Below are 17,742 nucleotides of genomic sequence, written 5' to 3' on the forward strand. Positions count from 1 at the left end.
CAATGAAAAAGAACACCATGAAAAAGAATCGTAACCTGGATGGATACTAAAAACAACAACGACAACAAAAACCACAACCCTAAAGAAGCCAGCCGGACATCAAAGAGCAACTGTTCTATGACTCCATTTATATGACCTCTGGAAAAGGCAAAACAAATCTGTAATGGTACATGTGTAGGAGTTTGGGTATGAAACTATTTTTTCATCTCCATTTTAGAGCTGAGAAAATGAGGCTCGGAAGGTAAAAGGATTAGACTGGATTGTTCAGGATTACAGTCAGGAAGTCATACTTCTCTTCTCCATCCAGGCTGTCCTGCTTGACCTCGCTCATCTTGCTGGCTCCCTCCTCTCCTTAGGAGAGAGGGTCCACATTCCATATAAGCCTGGGCTTCCGTCTGCAACCAACTCCATACCCTGTAAGGTTGGCCTCCCTGGACATTCCTGCCCTGTTCTTACGTCTCTGTTCTCACTTTATTTTCTTTCTTTCTTTCTCCAACTTCCTAATGCTCCTGCTTGCTCGCCTCAAACCCTCTCTCCCGTGCTTCCTTCTATTTTCAATATTGCCTGTACCAACCTCTCACTGCTTGGGTGGGAACTTTCTGTCCTGTTTTCTTTGGTGAGAAAACTTAATTATTTGCCCCTCCCAACGTTGATGCATTTAGGATGACCAGATACCCAGTTGAATTTGAGTTTTAGATAGACAGTGATTTTTTAAAAATATAAATATGTCCCAAATATTGCATAGGACATACTTACACCGTAACATTTGTTGCTATTCTGAAATTCAAATGTAACTGAGTGTCTTGTAGGTTATCTGGCAACCTTAGCCCCTCCTGATGTTCCACCAATTTTTTTTAGGGAGGGACTTTTTTTTTTTTTAAGATTTTATCTATTTATTTGAGAGAGAGAGAGAGAGAGAGATCACAAGTAGGCAGAGAGGCAGGCAGAGAGAGAAGAGGAAGCAGGCTCCCTGCTGAGCAGAGAGCCCGATGCGGGGCTCAATTCCAGGACCCTGGGATCATGACCTGAGCCAAAGGCAGAGGCTTTAACCCACTGAGCCACCCAAGCGCCCCATGGGAGGGACTGTTTGGGGAGCACTTCTAAAAAGACTGTCTTCCTGGAATGCAAAGTAAGACTGACCCTTCAGGGTTTCTCCACCCATGTATTTACCACTCATGCTCCTCTTGCCCAAGCTTCTATCCCAAAGTGTCTCCTCCCAGTTCCCCTGGCTCTGCCCTGTCTTTCCTCTAGCTCTGGTCACCTTGCCTGTCTCCAGATTACACACTCACTCTTCTTGTCCTATTGCCTGATGCTGCTTTTTCAGCCTTATCCCAGTGTCTCTGCTCAGCTCCAAGTTGCCTTTGCTCTGGGTACGTCCCCTGCCCAATCTGGCCATGCCAGGATAAAAGTGTCAAGGCCTCAGTGCATTCCAGAGCCCTCCTGAGTCACAGCAGAAACAAGGATTTGGAGTCTTCACTCCTCTATCCATCTCTACCCTGTTACGTGTGAGTTACACAAAGTAGATTCAAGCTCATTGCCAGCATTGACATGGGGTAGATATCTGAGCCACTGTGCTGTTTTTTAATCACTGCTAGATAAAAAGACTTAGAAATCTAGCCTCAGTTGACAAAGGGCAAAAAGGGCAAAAAACTACATTTAGTTTATATTAATAAGGTTCTGGTGATCGCTCCAGGAAAGAAAAAAGGAAATCTTATGTTAAGCTCCCTGGTGAGCTATTTTACAGTTCTCCCCTTCGAGATTTTGAAGGCACAACACATACACAAACCACTTCGTCTATACAAAACTAGATGAGAAGCTGTCTGTGGCAATGGTTGGTTATAGCATTTTTCCCGCGGATTTGTTGAGGTAATACTGACAAAATTGTAAAAATATTTAAAGCCTAAAATGGGATGATTTGCTATTCATATACATTGTGAAAGGATTTCCCCCATCAAGTTAACTAATACATCTATAACTTCACATTTTTGTCATTTTTGGTGAGAACGTTTAAGTTGTAACCTCTTAGCAAATTTCAATTACCCAGTACAGTGTTACCCACTACCGTCACTATGTTATGCATTAAATCCTCAGACCTTATTCATCTTCTGGCTGAAATGTTTTACCCTTTTACTAACGTCTCCATTTTCCCCACCTCCAGCCCCAGGCAATCACTTTTTTACTTTCAAAGAATTTGACCTGTAAAAAAAACTTTTTTATTTAAATTCTACGTAGAAGTGATGCCCATATAGTATTTGTTGTTCTTTTGGCTTACTTCACATAGGATAATGCCATGCAGCTTCAACCATATTGTTGCAAATGACAGGATTTCCTTCCTTTTTAAGGCTGAATAATATTCAAGTGTGTGTGTGTGTGTGTGTGTGTATGCACACATGCATACACGTGTATGTGTGTGTGTATCTCATTTTCTTGATCCATTAATCTGTCAATTTAAATTTTTTTAAGATTTTTTTTTTTTTTTGAGAGAGAACACGAGAGAACATGAGTTGGGGGGGGCACGCAGAGGGAGAAGCAGATTACCCCCTTGAGCAGGGAGCCCAGTGCAAGGCTTAATCCTGGCACTCTGGGTTCAGGACCTGAGCCCAAGGCAGACATTTAACTGACTGAGCCACCTAAGCCCCCTGGCCCTTAACTTTGTTTTCTTTATACCCAGTTTGAGGATTTTTATCATGAAAGGATGATGAATTTTGTTAAATTCTTTTTCTTTATCCATTGAGATGATCATAGGCTTTTTATCCTCCATTTTGTTAATGTGATCCTTAATTGATTTTCAGGAGTTGAAACATCCTTACATTTTGGAATGAATCCCACTTGTTCATGGTGTTGGATCCTTTTAATGTACTGTTGAATTCAGTTTGCTAGTATTTGGTTAAGGATTTTTACATCGCATCAGAGATACGGACTTGTACTGTTTTTTTTTTCTCTTGTATTGTCCTTCAGCTTTGGTATCAGGGTGATGTATCAGGTGCATTGGTATCAGGTGATAAAGCCAGGCTTTATAAAATGAGTTTGGAGGTATCCCCTCCCTTCTATTTTTTTGGAAGAGTTTGAGAAGGTTTAAATATTTGATAGATTTCAACAGCAAAGCCATCTGATCCTGGAATTTTTTTTTGTTGAGAGGTTTTTGATCACGGATTCAGTCCCCTTACTAGTAATGGGTCTGTTTAGATTTTCTATTTCTTCAAGATTCACTCTTGGTAGGTTGTATGTTTCTAGGAATTTATCTGGTTTTTTGGTTTTTTTTTTCCCCTAGGTTGTCCAATTTGTTGGCACACCCAGTTATTGACCCCCACCCACACACACACTTTTTTGAAAGTTTGTATTATGCCACTTAGCTTTTATGAGAGACCTACATTAGTACCTTTTTTGTTAAATGATAGAAATCTGAAGAGGATCTTCACTTTTACAATAAAAGGCAGAAAGCAAAAATAGTATTCAGTGTTTGTTTAGTAGCAAGCCATTCTACAGACCGCATGTACCTCAAGAAGTGAGAGTGGCACTGCCAAGCTCCTTCCCTGGGAACTACACTCTGTATCACAGCATTAAGCTGCCATAGCCTTGAATTGTGTTCCTGAGCATCTGTGCTTCATTTCGATTGATTTTGTGCATCCAATAGCAAGATGTGTTCTAAGGTATGAGAAAAGCTTGAGATGTTATTTTTGGGGTCTGAGAATGCTCAGGTTTTTTTTCTCCAAATAAATTCATGGTAATTTAATTTTTTTCCATATAAATTAATGGTAATTCTTTGCTTTATACCATTTTGGCTTATGAAAGTTTTCATTGGAACACTCTGCTTTTGGATAGCAGAGGAAACCTGTCCTTGTTCATAATAGTATCTCATGATCCTTTGTATTTCTGTGGTATGGCTAAAGCATTTTAGAGGGGACAAACATGGGTATTTTTTCAGGGGTAAATGTGGGATCCATCAGTCCATCATTATAGCACCATTGCCTTGTAAATACAGCAGTAAAAATGAAAACAAAACAAAACTATCTTCTTGGAGACATTAGGGAAGACACACAAAGCAATAGTGAATAAGAAAATATCATATGCAGTAAAATTAAGCTGTTCATCAGAAGTCAAGGAAATTAAGCAGATTCAGAGGTTGGAAAGGGAGCAGTCTTCCTGTCAGAAGTTGGAGAAGGAGTCAAGAAGGTGCTCCCTGAAGTTGCTTCTGGATAGCTAAGAAAGTGTTGCATTTCGGAGAATGGAGGATATGTCCTCCCCCTGCCTTCCAGAGGTCCCTTCCCAGGCTTGGAGGTACTCAGAAGGAGGCTGGTGTAGGCAATAACTCTGCCATTATTTTTTGGCTTGGGGCTCTACTGGAAGGTTTCTTGGCAGGAAGCTGGGGAGGAGGAAGGTAGTGGCAAGGTAGCTCATCCTTCTCAGGGGACTGCCCTTTTAGCCCAGTGTGAAGAAGTTTCCAGGGAACTCTGCCTTTCAGTTCCTTGGCACAGATAACAAGGAACACAAAGGCAGTGCCTGATGGGTGGGGACTCAAGCTAAATGACATTTAGAGCCCAATAAAGTAATAAACTTGGGTGTGACCAAGTTTGCTTTGGGTGTGAGATTACTGGGGCAATGTGTTGTGTGGTCCCCTGGGTCTCCATTCTAGAAGCCACAACACACCACACCATTCCTTCATCCTGTGAGTGGGTGTGTGATTCAGCGTAGAGTGTGAAAAGGAGAAGTAGTGTGGTCTAGGGAAACAGCACAAATTGGTTTTTTAAATCTACTCTATTGAGGTATATCATATGAGATACAATGAATTCATTTTCAATGTACAATTTAATGAGTTTTGATATATGTCACCCCACCATAATCAAGATATAAAACAACCCTATCATCCAAAAGTTCTTTGCTCTCATGGTTTTTTGTACTCCGTACCGCTTCCCCAGCCCAGAGAACCTGTTGTTACTGTAGATGTGTTTTACCTTTCCTTGAATTTCATATAATGGAATGACAGAGCATGTATTCTTTGATATTTGGCTTCCTTTTTTTTTTTTTTTTTAAGATTTGATTTGTCAGAGAAGGGGGGAGAGAGAACACTAGCAGGGGGAAGGGTAGAGGGAAAGGCTTCCCACTGAGCAAGGAACCCGATGTGGGACTTGATCTCAGGACCCTGAGATCAAGACCTGTGCCAAAGGCAGATGCTTAAACGACTGAGCCACTCAGGTGTCCCAATTCTTTTCTTTTTTTTTTTTTTTTAAGATTTTATTTATTTTTTTGACAGATCACAAGTAGGCAGAGAGGCAGGCAGAGAGAAAGGGGGAAGCAGGCTCCCCACTGAGCAGAGAGCCCAATGCGGGGCTCAATCCCAGGACCCTGAGATCATGACCTGAGCTGAAGGCAGAGGCTTAACCCACTGGGCCACCCAGGTGCCCAGGTGTCCCAATTCTTTAATGTTTTTGAGATCCGTCCACATTATTATGAGGCTCAGTAGTTCGTTCTGCCTCATTGTGGAGTGGTATTCCATTGTATGGGTATACTGGCATTTTTATCCTATTCATCTGTCGTTGGACAGTTTGGTAGTTTCCAGAGTTGGGCTATTATGGTCAGAATTACCACACAACCCTATGTAGATGTAGGTTTCCTTTTGCGGGGGCAAGTGCAGGAATATATTACTGGATCATGCCATAAGGGTACACTTAACCTGAGGAAAAACTGTCAGGCTGTTTTCTGGTGGGCTTCAGATGCCCAACAATATCGGATGGCTGTTCCTTGCCAACCCTGGTAACCACCAGGTTAGTCTTTCTAACTTCAAGAGCACAGGTTTTGAAGTAAAACAGATCTCAAATCCCAGTTCTGCTACTTGCTAACCCCATAAACTTGGATAAGACTTCTGATCTTCTACAGTCCAGCTTCGGGATTATTTTTTTAAAAAATGAGACTAATAAAACCACCTTCATGATGCTATGAAGATCAAAATGTAAAAGGTAAAGCACTTGACCTTGACCACATGATGGAGGTAAAACATGGGAATGAGGTAAAAGAGAGGGATCAAAGTTTGGTTGGGGGGGTGCAAAAAATAGACGGTTTTAATAACAAGTTTAAAGTTGGAAACGGTGTGAGCATGGAGTTTTTCAAGTTGAAACTTGAGAGTTGAGATAACGGTTAGGAATGCGAAGTTAGAAACCTAATAACTTGCTGATATATTCTGTCTCAAACCAATCACACAGTTATTTCATAAAACCAATAATGTACTTGTTTTTTTTTTTTTATAATTTTATTTTTTATAAACATATATATATATATTTTTTTTTCCCCCCAGGGGTACAGGTCTGTGAATCTCCACGTTTACAAACTTCACAGCACTCACCATAGCACATACCCTACCCAATGTCCATAACCCCCCCTCTCCCAACCCCCCTCTGCCCAGCAACCCTCAGTTTGTTTTGTGAGATTAAGAGTCACTTATGGTTTGTCTCCCTCCCAATCCCAACTTGTTTCATTTACTCTTCTCCTACCACATTAACCCCCCATGTTGCATCTCCTCTCCCTCATATCAGGGAGATCATATGATAGTTGTCTTTCTCCGATTGACTTATTTCGCTAAGCATGATACCCTCTAGTTCCATCCACGTTGTCGCAAATGGCAAGATTTCATTTCTTTTGATGGCTGCATAGTATTCCATTGTATATATATACCACATCTTCTTTATCCATTCGTCTGTTGATGGACATCTAGGTTCTTTCCATAGTTTGGCTATTGTAGACATTGCTGCTATAAACATTCGGGTGCACGTGCCCCTTCGGATCACTACGTTTGTATCTTTAGGGTAAATACCCAGCAGTGCAATTGCTGGGTCATAGGGTAGTTCTATTTTCAACATTTTGAGGAACCTCCATGCTGTTTTCCAGAGTGGTTGCACCAGCTTGCATTCCCACCAACAGTGTAGGAGGGTTCCCCTTTCTCCGCATCCTCGCCAGCATCTGTCATTTCCTGACTTGTTAATTTTAGCCATTCTGACTGGTGTGAGGTGGTATCTCATTGTGGTTTTGATTTGTATTTCCCTGATGCCGAGTGATATGGAGCACTTTTTCATGTGTCTGTTGGCCATCTGGATGTCTTCTTTGCAGAAATGTCTGTTCATGTCTTCTGCCCATTTCTTGATTGGATTCTTTGTTCTTTGGGTGTTGAGTTTGCTAAGTTCTTTATAGATTTTGGACACTAGCCCTTTATCTGATATGTCGTTTGCAAATATCTTCTCCCATTCTGTCAGTTGTCTTTTGGTTTTGTTAACTGTTTCCTTTGCTGTGCAAAAGCTTTTGATCTTGATAAAATCCCAATAGTTCATTTTTGCCCTTGCTTCCCTTGCCTTTGGTGATGTTCCTAGGAAGATGTTGCTGCGGCTGAGGTCGAAGAGGTTGCTGCCTGTGTTCTCCTCAAGGATGTTGATGGATTCCTTTCTCACATTGAGGTCCTTCATCCATTTTGAGTCTATTTTCGTGTGTGGTGTAAGGAAATGATCCAATTTCATTTTTCTGCATGTGGCTGTCCAATTTTCCCAACACCATTTATTGAAGAGGCTGTCTTTTTTCCATTGGACATTCTTTCCTGCTTTGTCGAAGATTAGTTGACCATAGAGTTGAGGGTCTAGTTCTGGGCTCTCTATTCTGTTCCATTGATCTATGTGTCTGTTTTTGTGCCAGTACCATGCTGTCTTGATGATGACAGCTTTGTAATAGAGCTTGAAGTCTGGAATTGTGATGCCACCAACTCTGGCTTTCTTTTTCAATATTCCTTTGGCTATTCGCGGTCTTTTCTGGTTCCATATAAATTTTAGGATTATTTGTTCCATTTCTTTGAAAAAAATGGATGGTACTTTGATAGGAATTGCATTAAATGTGTAGATTGCTTTAGGTAGCATAGACATTTTCACAATATTTATTCTTCCAATCCAGGAGCATGGAACATTTTTCCATTTCTTTGCGTCTTCCTCAATTTCTTTCATGAGTACTTTATAGTTTTCTGAGTATAGATTCTTAGTCTCTTTGGTTAGGTTTATTCCTAGGTATCTTATAGTTTTGGGTGCAATTGTAAATGGGATGGACTCCTTAATTTCTCTTTCTTCTGTCTTGTTGTTGGTGTAGAGAAATGCGACTGATTTCTGTGCATTGATTTTATATCCTAATGTACTTGTTTTTAATGTTTAATATGTGCCTGAATTATTTGGGGGTGGCGATGAGGCAGCAGGATGATGATACAGGAAAAAAAAATGTGGCTGGAGAGTCTGTTGAAATGTAAACTGCTATCTGTATGCAGCCCTAGAAATTCGGATTCTGAAGAGGAGGGTGGGGCCCAGTAATTTGCTTTTTTTTTTTTTTTTTTTTTAAACAAGCTTTCCAGGTGATTCTGATGTTCATGGAACTTAGACTGTATTTGAGCATATCCTCAAGTATGCTGTGGGATGTGTCTAATCCTGCCTCAATTCTACGTAAAAGCAATCCTTCCCTACTACCTATAAGATACTGTCAGGTGCATCTTGGATGAAGTCCAACTTCTTAGCGTGGCTTCCAGGTTTCTTCACAATGTCCAGACTTAAGCTCTAAGATGGCTAACACTAGGAGACTCTGTTTCTTACCAAGGAAATAATTTAAAAATCTCCCATTCTCTTTCAAGAAAACACCGTACAATGTTAATGTTGGAGAGTATACTCTAGTTCCATAAGGAAACCAATTTCTCCTTCTGTTCCCCTTTTTTGTGGGGGAGGGTGGTGGGGAGCTTGAACTTACAACCCTGAGATCAAGACCTGGGCTGAGATCAAGAGTCGGATGCTTAACCGACTGAACGACCTCGGCATGCCCACATTCTGTTCCTTCTGATCAGTTCTGGATATCTCTGTGTTCCCCAACATCTCACCACTTATCCCGCAATTCTGCCCCCATTGCTTTCTCCCTCCTGCTGAAATTTCACCCTTCTTTCCAAGCTAGCTCAAAGGTCCCATTGCCTCTGGTCTTCCTGAATTTCTCCTTATTTGGTCTGTTATGGGCCCTTGAGTGCCCTTTTCTTCCAGCATTCACTGCATTTGTGTCTGCTTTTCCATCTGCCTCAGGATTTCTCCTGGTTCATGACCACTACACAAGACCGACAACAACCCTGACCCCATGGGACACTCTGTGGTTGTGTCCCATTAAGCAGGAATCTAGAGACCAGCTCTAACTTCAGACCATTGTCTCTTGCTTAGGAAAGCACATTGGGTTGCAAGAATATTTGAGAAATGGATTATAGTGATAACTGTGGTTCTGATAAATTGCTCCCTGGGACACAGTATATTTCATTTGAGGACTGTCCCCAAAGTGAAATATGTAGGAAGATCCATTAGGATGCAGGAGGAAAAATATTTAAAATTTCTACTTACATGCCTTTTACCATAAGCTCTATCAGCCTTCCTAATATTTTACCTGTGTCTCCACCCCGGGGTTCTCAAGTGTCACATGTCATATAGTGTATGAGTGGTGGCAGGTGGTGGCAGGGTGCACCAAACACAGAGGGGTTGAAAGTGCTGTGATGACTGTCCTCCTAGGTCAGAGAGTTAGCAAGTAATAGAATGAGCATTCAAGTCTGGCAACAAGCTGTCAGTCAAGTTAAAGCAACAAGAAAAATGTTAGTGTCGATAGCCCCTGACAGTAATGGCTTTCCAGAGCTCATCCTGAAATATGAATGATGATGCCCTCAGACCCAACAAGAAGAAAACACTGAAATTATCAAGAGGTCTGTATTGAGTATGGATTTATATACACCCTTCCCTAGTGATGCTAAGCCCATCCCTAAGTGTGTGTGGTGCATTCAGATATAGGCTGATGATATGAGCTGTGTGCATTAACAAGATGCTTAGAGAAGAGGTGTTTGGTACATGTCCACAAACCACTATGCTCTTTAAAAGTGACGCTTGAAATCCTAGGTTCGGAATTCAAGACCTCACCAAATTCACGATACACAGTGAAAAATATCCAGAGGTATTTTTTTTTTCCCTTTAGTTTTCTTACTAGCAGAAGCAGAGAGCCACATGCCACAAGGACTAAAATAAAACCAGGGAAACCACACAGCACAAAAACAAATAGGTACTTGTCCGTATATGCTGTTGGAAGATGTAGAGAAAACACGGCCAAGTGTTAGAACAAATTATGAAATGTTGGGCATCTGGATAAAATATGGCATCAAAAAAACCCAACATGCCTTTTTTTTTTTTTAAAGATTTTCTTTATTTATTGGACAGACAGAGATCACAAGTAGGCAGAGAGGCAGGCAGAGAGAGATAGAAGGGGAAGCAGCCTCCCTGCTGAGCACAGCACCCAATGCAGGGCTCGATCCCAGGACCCTGAGATCATGACCTGATCCGAAGGCAGAGGCTTAACCCACTGAGCTACCCAGGCGCCCCCAAAAATACCAACATGTCTTAGCCTATGGTATTGGATTGTTATGAGTTATACGTAGAGTTGCTGTGTGTGTGTGACCTTGAAAAAAATGTACTGTTCAAGATATATTCTCAATAGAAAACTGCTTCTTCAATAAAACAGTGCCTTGGGAAAAACCCTGGAAGCCTCCTTGTGAATGGTTACTGCTTTGACTAAAATAAAGATTCCTGGGTAAGAATACAAACACAGCACCGTAGATGAAATTCTTTTACCCTATCATCTGTGAGCTCATGCAGCAAAGTCAGGATGGCTCAGGCAAGCCAGCATATTAACATTGTGATAATTGTTACAAAAGCAAAACTTTAAAATGTAATGGAATCCTCACAATGTTTTTTAATGAGCTGGGAAGTCACATGGAAGTATTTTGGCAATATGGTTTTTTAAAAAGCCATCAAACTTGAAATATGCATCTTTTTTGTTTTTAATAGGCAACTGTTTCAAACTTGTCGACCTTATGTGTGACAACTGCTTGTCAGTAACAGGTCACCTAACAAATATTTTAGAAAAACTTTATGGAAAACGGGAGGAAATGATTGCTTTTTGGAAGTAACTTGCGGAATAAGGTGTGTTAAAGCGCTTTTTTAAAAACAAAGTTGGAGGTGGGAGTTGATTTTTGAAAACAGATGTTTGGAAATGTTGTGTGTTTCTGTAGCTGATCATGATGAGCATCTATAAAAACCCTGTCTTTGTAAATCAAACAAAAACTAAGAATTAAATTTTTTATACCTGTTTCTGAAATTTCAAAACGAGTATCTGTGTGGTTTTGAACCCATTTGTGAAAAATGGAACACCTTAGATGTTGCTAAATAAAGATTGAACTCAGGGACAAAGGTGTTTTTATTAGTGATGTTTCAACAAAAATCTTTGTATAACTGAGTAAGAATCATGATTCTTGACCTAACAAGGTCTGTCTTCTATTTGGAGCTACTCATCTTTGCCAGAAATCTTTTCTTAGCTATGACAATCTTTGAAATCAAGTTTAGTAATAAAATTCCAGACCTATGACTAGTTGCATCACAAAGATTTAAATCAAGATTTTAAAAAGTAGTGAGACCCTATTCCACCAAAATGCCCCCCCATATGAGTATGTGCCCAAGAGCAAAATGGGTATTTCATTTTGATCTTTAAAATGTCCTATTTTTGTGAATGTTTTAAGATCAGTAAAGGGGTACAGTTATGTATTTAACTTTGAAATAAGTGTGTTGGTATTGGGGTCCACGTGCTATCATTTGAAGGTACCTAGAATGGCACTACAGCAACCTGTAAAAACTTTGAAGACGATCTCTGTCTTCCTCTCGGAGGTTTCCTCATGCCCTGCCTAGGATGCATGAGAATGAGGCTCCGTTCCACAGGCTGACTGGGTGGCTGACAGATTTAAATGAATGAAGACCCCTATTGGTAACAGTGTTTCTGTCCTAGAAATAACCTAAGCATCAACTCAGGGGGAAAAGGCTGGGATAAATAAGCATTTGGCATAGCAAGGAAAGCCATCAAATGAAATATGAAAACAGAGGAGTTTCATGTGAATAATAGCTAAATTGAGCATTCACTCTCCCCAGTGCTGCTCTGGGCTTGGCGCCGGACCCCTCCCCAAACTCTCACAAGCAGCCCAAGGAGCGGTAGCCCGCCCCGGGCTGGCGTCACAGGTGCCCCTGTGGCCTTCTAGAAAGGAGGACTGCCCTGGGGACAATTCAGGAAACTGCTTATGTTCTTGTAAGTCCCCAGGGGATTTCAGACCCAAAGAGATCCTGAGCATGTCCCCTGCTGTGTAAAATGAGTTACACAAATAGAACCGGAAAAAAGGTCAAAATGGAGCCTCCACCTATAATGACGTTATCATCGATCTGCTGGTCACAGGAGATAGGCTCTGAGCTATTTTTCTACCAAGTGGAAAAAAACCAAGCGGCCTTGTAGGCCTTCCTTTGTGCAGGATCTCTTCTGGTCTGCCACAGGGCCCCGGGCACCTTCCTCTCTGGGTGGTTGACACCCCTTGGCCGCCTCCTTTCCCCTCCCCACCCCAACAGGTGACACGGGTGTGGTGATGGTTTGTCACTCTGGCTTTGGAAGCACAAAGCACTACATGGGCTAGGGGTGGGGACAGGTTTGTGAGCCTGTGACCCGTGAGTCACAGAGGACCCCATTATCAGAAGGGCCCCATGCAGCTCTTCATGCTCTATCACAATCTTAAAATTCTTAATTTTTCAACAAGGGACTCCGTATTTTAATTTTGTCCTGGACATTGTGAAAAACGTAGCCAGCAATGTGTCTAGGTCGGGATGGGGTAGTTCTGGGGAGGGCTGGCTTAGGGGACTTGTTCCAGCTGCTGCTGCCGTGGACCCCTGGCCCGTTTTTAAACTTTGCCATAGAGGTTTGGAATAAACTTAATCTAAAACCAGACTTTGCCAGGGGACTCTGTAATAGGATGGAGTGGGCAGAGAAGACCCCTGCCCCTCAGGGGATTTGGGAACCGGTTGTGAAAGCCTGCTCCCCTTTTACCTGGATCCTGGGATCTTCCCCAAGTTCAGGGCCAACCCAAGATGATAGCACTTAAGAGGAGACTGTGCTGTTGGCCTCTTTCATAGGCCTTTGGAATATCCGTTAAGACTGACAAGTTAAAATTGAATTTAATAATGTTCAGAAAGGAGCCGTCCGAGGCCTGCCCTGTGGTGGCCTTGCTCCCCTTGGAGTGTGGGACCCAGGGCTCTAGCCTCTGTTCTTTTACCAAGGGAGGGGCCTCCCCTTTGGGGCCAGCTCGAGCCTGAGCCTTTGCCTGGAGGCCACGCCTTTTCTTCCAGGCTCAGGTGGAGAACGTTGAAGAACCAGAGTGGGCCGTGTGCTGCCCAGGATGGGGAGAGTAGGACTCACGGGCAGGCCTCCCTTGGGGTAATCCCCGGATAGGAGAATCATGACAGCTCCCACGTTTCAAGCCCTCCTCCATCGGACCCTTTTCCCATAACGTTTTCTCATTTCCTCCACAAATGGCCTTTTAAAGTAGACATTCTCACTGTTCGATTACAGCTAAGAATGAGAGTCGTTCCTAACAATCCAGGATTAGGTTCCGTCTTACTCTCGTCTGACCTCTCCGCTCTCCTACCTGCCGCTTTGTGTGGACTCCTCAGTCCCCGAGCCTGGCTGTGCTCGAGTCTGTCACCGGGTGTGGAGAATGAAATTCAAATGCTGGAAGCTCCTTCCCTGAGGAATCTACTTAGGGGAAGCCTCTGTTCTCTCCTCTCCTGTCCTCCTTGTCCCTCTCTTCCCCTCACCTGCCTCCGCCTCCCCAACCAGCACCCCTCGAGAGCCCTCTGATGGCAACACGCTCGTCTGCTTGTCGCTGGATGGTGCAGCTGGGACCTCATGGGGGTGGACTCGGGGCCTCTCTGGGAGGGCACACATGCCCTTGGCATGTTCCAATGTGAGCTGCCAGAGTTGTGGGACAAGTTCCTAGCACAAGCCTCCTGGATGTCACACAGAGCTCCAGGATGTGTGCTCTTGAGCTGCCGGCCGCCCTTGGCTGCAGCCGGGTGAGCTCTTGGTGTTGAGATCCTGTCCCAAAGCCACCTGCACCTAGGAGGCTGCCTCCGTGGCCAGCTGGATCTGGGGTGTGCCCTGAGGCGGGTCTTTTTTCTTAAGTCACCTTTGACTTATGCTTCCTTTGCTGCGGCCACTTCGTGATGAATGCCCATCCAAGTTCTGTACATGACCCTTGGGAACAGCCTTTGCACCTTGGCTCAGAAAGTGGGAATTTTTGCTGGGCATATCATTGGGCTTGAGAGCCTAAAACCGCTCCCTCCAACCGGTCACTGAATGCATTAGGCAACTAAATTTAGCTCAGTTCTTGTATAAAACCTCTTCTTCAATTTTTTTTAACTTAAAAATATGAAATATATATGTAGAAAAAGTTTGAAGTGCATGTAAATTCAATTTAAAGAATAGTTCTCAAGCAAGGTCATGTTAAGAAATCACAATTCTAGGGGCGCCTGGGTGGCTCACATGGTTAAGTGTCTGCCTTCAGCTCAGGTCATGATCCCCGAATACTGGCCTAAAGCCCTGAGTCGGGCTCCCTGATCAGTGGGGAGCCTGCTTCTCCCTCTCCTGGCTGTCACTCCCCTTGCTTGTGCTCTCTCTCAGATAAATAAAATCTTAAAATCACAATTCTAGTGTCCTTGAAGCCCTCTGTATATCTGTCCTCCTCACTCTCTCCTCCTTTCAAATGTGACAACTTTACTGGTTTTTTTTTGTTTTTTGATATTGTTACATTGATTTCCTTGACTACAGTCACTCCCTGTCTCCATATTTAAATAGAATCATGTTACATGGATTCTTTGTGAAACTTTCAGCATCATATGTAAGATTCACCCAGGTTGATGAATGTAGCTGTCGTGATTCATTTCTCAATGATGCATAAATGCTCCAGTGTATTAGCATAACAGAAGTTATTTTCCCAATCCGCTATCAACGGACACTGATCCCCGTGTTTCCAGTTTTGCTGTTTATGAAACACTGCCGTGAACATTCTTATACATGTCTCTCTGGAGAGATGCGTTTGCAAATGTTTTCTTTGGGAACTGTCTCCTAGAGATGGAATTACTGGCTTGTCCATTGCCACTTGTTCCTAGGTTTTTAGAAGATATCCTTAGGTTTTATATATTTTCTCATAATTAAAAAAATTGTTTTCTCTTATTTTAAAAGTCATTATTTTTTTAATATTTAAAAAGGTAACAATGCAGTTTTCATACAAATACAGGATGAACACATGTCAAAGACTTTAACACAATTGTTAATGAGGGAACCATTAGGATGGTTAAGTCTGGTCCAAGGGAGAATTTGAGAACTGGAGATTTACATCGCTGGTTACAGAAATGCTAAAATGATGTTGCTGATATACAAAACTGGTTAATGTCTGATAGGGAGAAAAAACTGTAACCTTGAGGTGATCTTTTTTTTAATCAGTCAGAAATCAACTGGTCACGGAACTTCATAGCCTATGGGCTCTAATCAAATATTAAAGAGCAAAGTCAAACACAGATAACTAAATATTTCTTAGATGAGTTTGTTAATTAACATCGACAGGTCACTCTTCTGTCTTCTTTCCAAGTCTGAGATAGTTTTCTTCACAATAGTGTACTTTGCTTCCAAGTTTTTGGATCAAAGGAGAATGTATTAAAATGCTTTGTAGACTGTAAGGTGCCGAATATGTTTTCGTCATTTTGTTGGTTTTACAGAGCCCACTGAATACTCTGTTAGAATGAATGCTGCTATGGGAAGGTAGTTAATTATTCAATACCTATTTTCTAAACCACTGTTTTTTTAAGGATCATTATTTTAAAAAAAATATTTTATTTATTTATTTAACAGAGAGCACAAGTAGGCAGAGTGTCAGGGAGAGGGAGAAGCAAGCTCCCCACTGAGCAGGGAGCCGGATGCAGGGCTCGATCCCAGGACCCCAAAGGCAGACGCTTAACCGACTGAGCCACCCAGGTGCCCCTTTTTAAAGATTATTTACTTGAGAGAGAGCATGAGCAAGCACAAGCAGGGCAGAGGGGTAGAGGGAGAAGCAGACTCCCCACTGATCAGGGAGCCCGGTGTGGGGCTCCATCCTAAGACCCTGAGATCATGACCTAAGCCCAAGGCAGATGCTTAACCAATTGAGCCACCAGGTGCCCCTTAAGTTATTGTTTTTAATCTTGTTTCATTCTTACAAAAAAAAAAAACAACTGTGAAAAAACACAGCATCTGCTTTAGTTATCTCTGTAAGACTGGGATAATAGTCGTGCCTACCTCATTGGGATAGTGTAAGAATTCTTGAGTAATACAGACTGACTGCTGAAAACAGTGCTGGTATGCAGTTGAAAGACAAGAAATGTTGGTTCACTGACTGTTTGATCTGTTCTTTGAGCGCTTCTATTGAAGTTTCTTTTTCCTTCATACCAATATATTCCATTCCTAGAAATTCTGTTGGTTCTTATTTTCTCCCCTGCCTTTTTTTTTTTTAAATAATACTTTATTCTGGTCTCATATTTTAAATTCCTTTGCCTTTAATCTTCTAAACACGCTTATGGTTTTTCTTCAACACCACTGTTATATAAATTGTGTCTATAGCTTCTCATAGCCCTTGTTTGTTCATTTTTTTTCCTAATTAAAAGATCTGCTTGCTGCTATAACCTCACATCCTCTAGCAAAATAAGTCTTAGCCCCTACGGCTAATTTTTAAAGTCTTAGGTTGTTAACTGGAAATGGCTGACTTCTTCAGACCAGTTGGAAACAGAGAAACTCATGGTGTCCTTATGTAGCCTTGGGAAGATAATATCTCCCCTGTCTAGGTGTTTTATTTTACAACACGTTTATTTGCAACTTGGTCTACTTCACTTCTAGAATCACCTGTTTTATATTTCCAGGCTATTCCCCCACGCTGGACCGCAGTATTCTTGTGATGTCCACTATGTAATGTGAGTATAATTCTGGGCCAGTTAGTGCTTCCCTGAGTCTGGGTTTTCTCTGTGAAAAGAGGATATTAGGGACGTGCGGTTTAATTACTGTGGGCCGTGGTGTCTTAGTATCAGCACCCTGTCGGCTTTTATTGGTATTATTTTTCTTTGTATTACTCTTTCATACAAATCCAAATGCAGCCTGAGGTTGGGGGATGGGGACAGCTGTCCAGTGGTGGCCTAGAGAAGACAGAGGCAGGGGCTCTGCAGCCCGGAGATCTCTCTTCCTTTGGTTGCCTGTCCATTCCCAATCTTTCAAAATCAGGTTGACAGCTGTCCCCATCCCCCAACCTCAGGAGTGCCCAGGAGCAGGGATGACAGTGGGTGTGGAAGGACAGCTGGTCCTGGGGTGGGTTAGAGAACCTAGCATGAGGAGGGCCCGGAGAGCACACGTTTGGGCCTGCCTCCCTGGATTCTCCTTCCTCTGTGAACACAAGCATGGAGCCCTGTGTGGGAGCTGAGAGATGTGCCGAAGAACTAAGATGTGATTGCTCTCACTGTTGCCCCGATAGGCCATGTTCAGAAACAATCGCATCACAAAGGAGCCCGGGTCATGTCTTTTGAGAGGTGCAAACAGAAAAGAGACCAACACAGGTGTGTTCGGAGGTGGCAGCAGTAGGGTGAGGGAAGGCAACAGTAGCCCCAGGGTAGAGGGGCGCCCCTGAGCCTTGAAGGATGTGGTGATCTCTGGCAGGCAGAGATGGGGACGACCCTACAGAAGGTAGAGACCTGGCAACGGCAGGCCGTGTCTGGGGAGCCGACCCTGTCTCCAGGAGCACAGCATGTCTAAGGCCCTAGAGGAAGCTGGGCCTCCCCTCTG

The 17,742-nt window shown here is 42.7% G+C and overlaps 1 protein-coding gene across 1 annotated transcript in view; it reads right to left on the reverse strand.

Annotated features, from left to right (window-relative positions):
• PLB1 (phospholipase B1) overlaps positions 1-17,742 on the reverse strand; it is a 176,600-nt gene that overhangs the window by 37,752 nt on the left and 121,106 nt on the right. The gene's annotated exons all lie outside the window — the stretch shown is intronic.

Source organism: Lontra canadensis, unplaced genomic scaffold (assembly GCF_010015895.1).
Source record: "Lontra canadensis isolate GAN:19392208 unplaced genomic scaffold, GSC_riverotter_1.0 scaffold170, whole genome shotgun sequence".
In the NCBI taxonomy this organism is placed as follows: Eukaryota; Metazoa; Chordata; class Mammalia; order Carnivora; family Mustelidae; genus Lontra; species Lontra canadensis.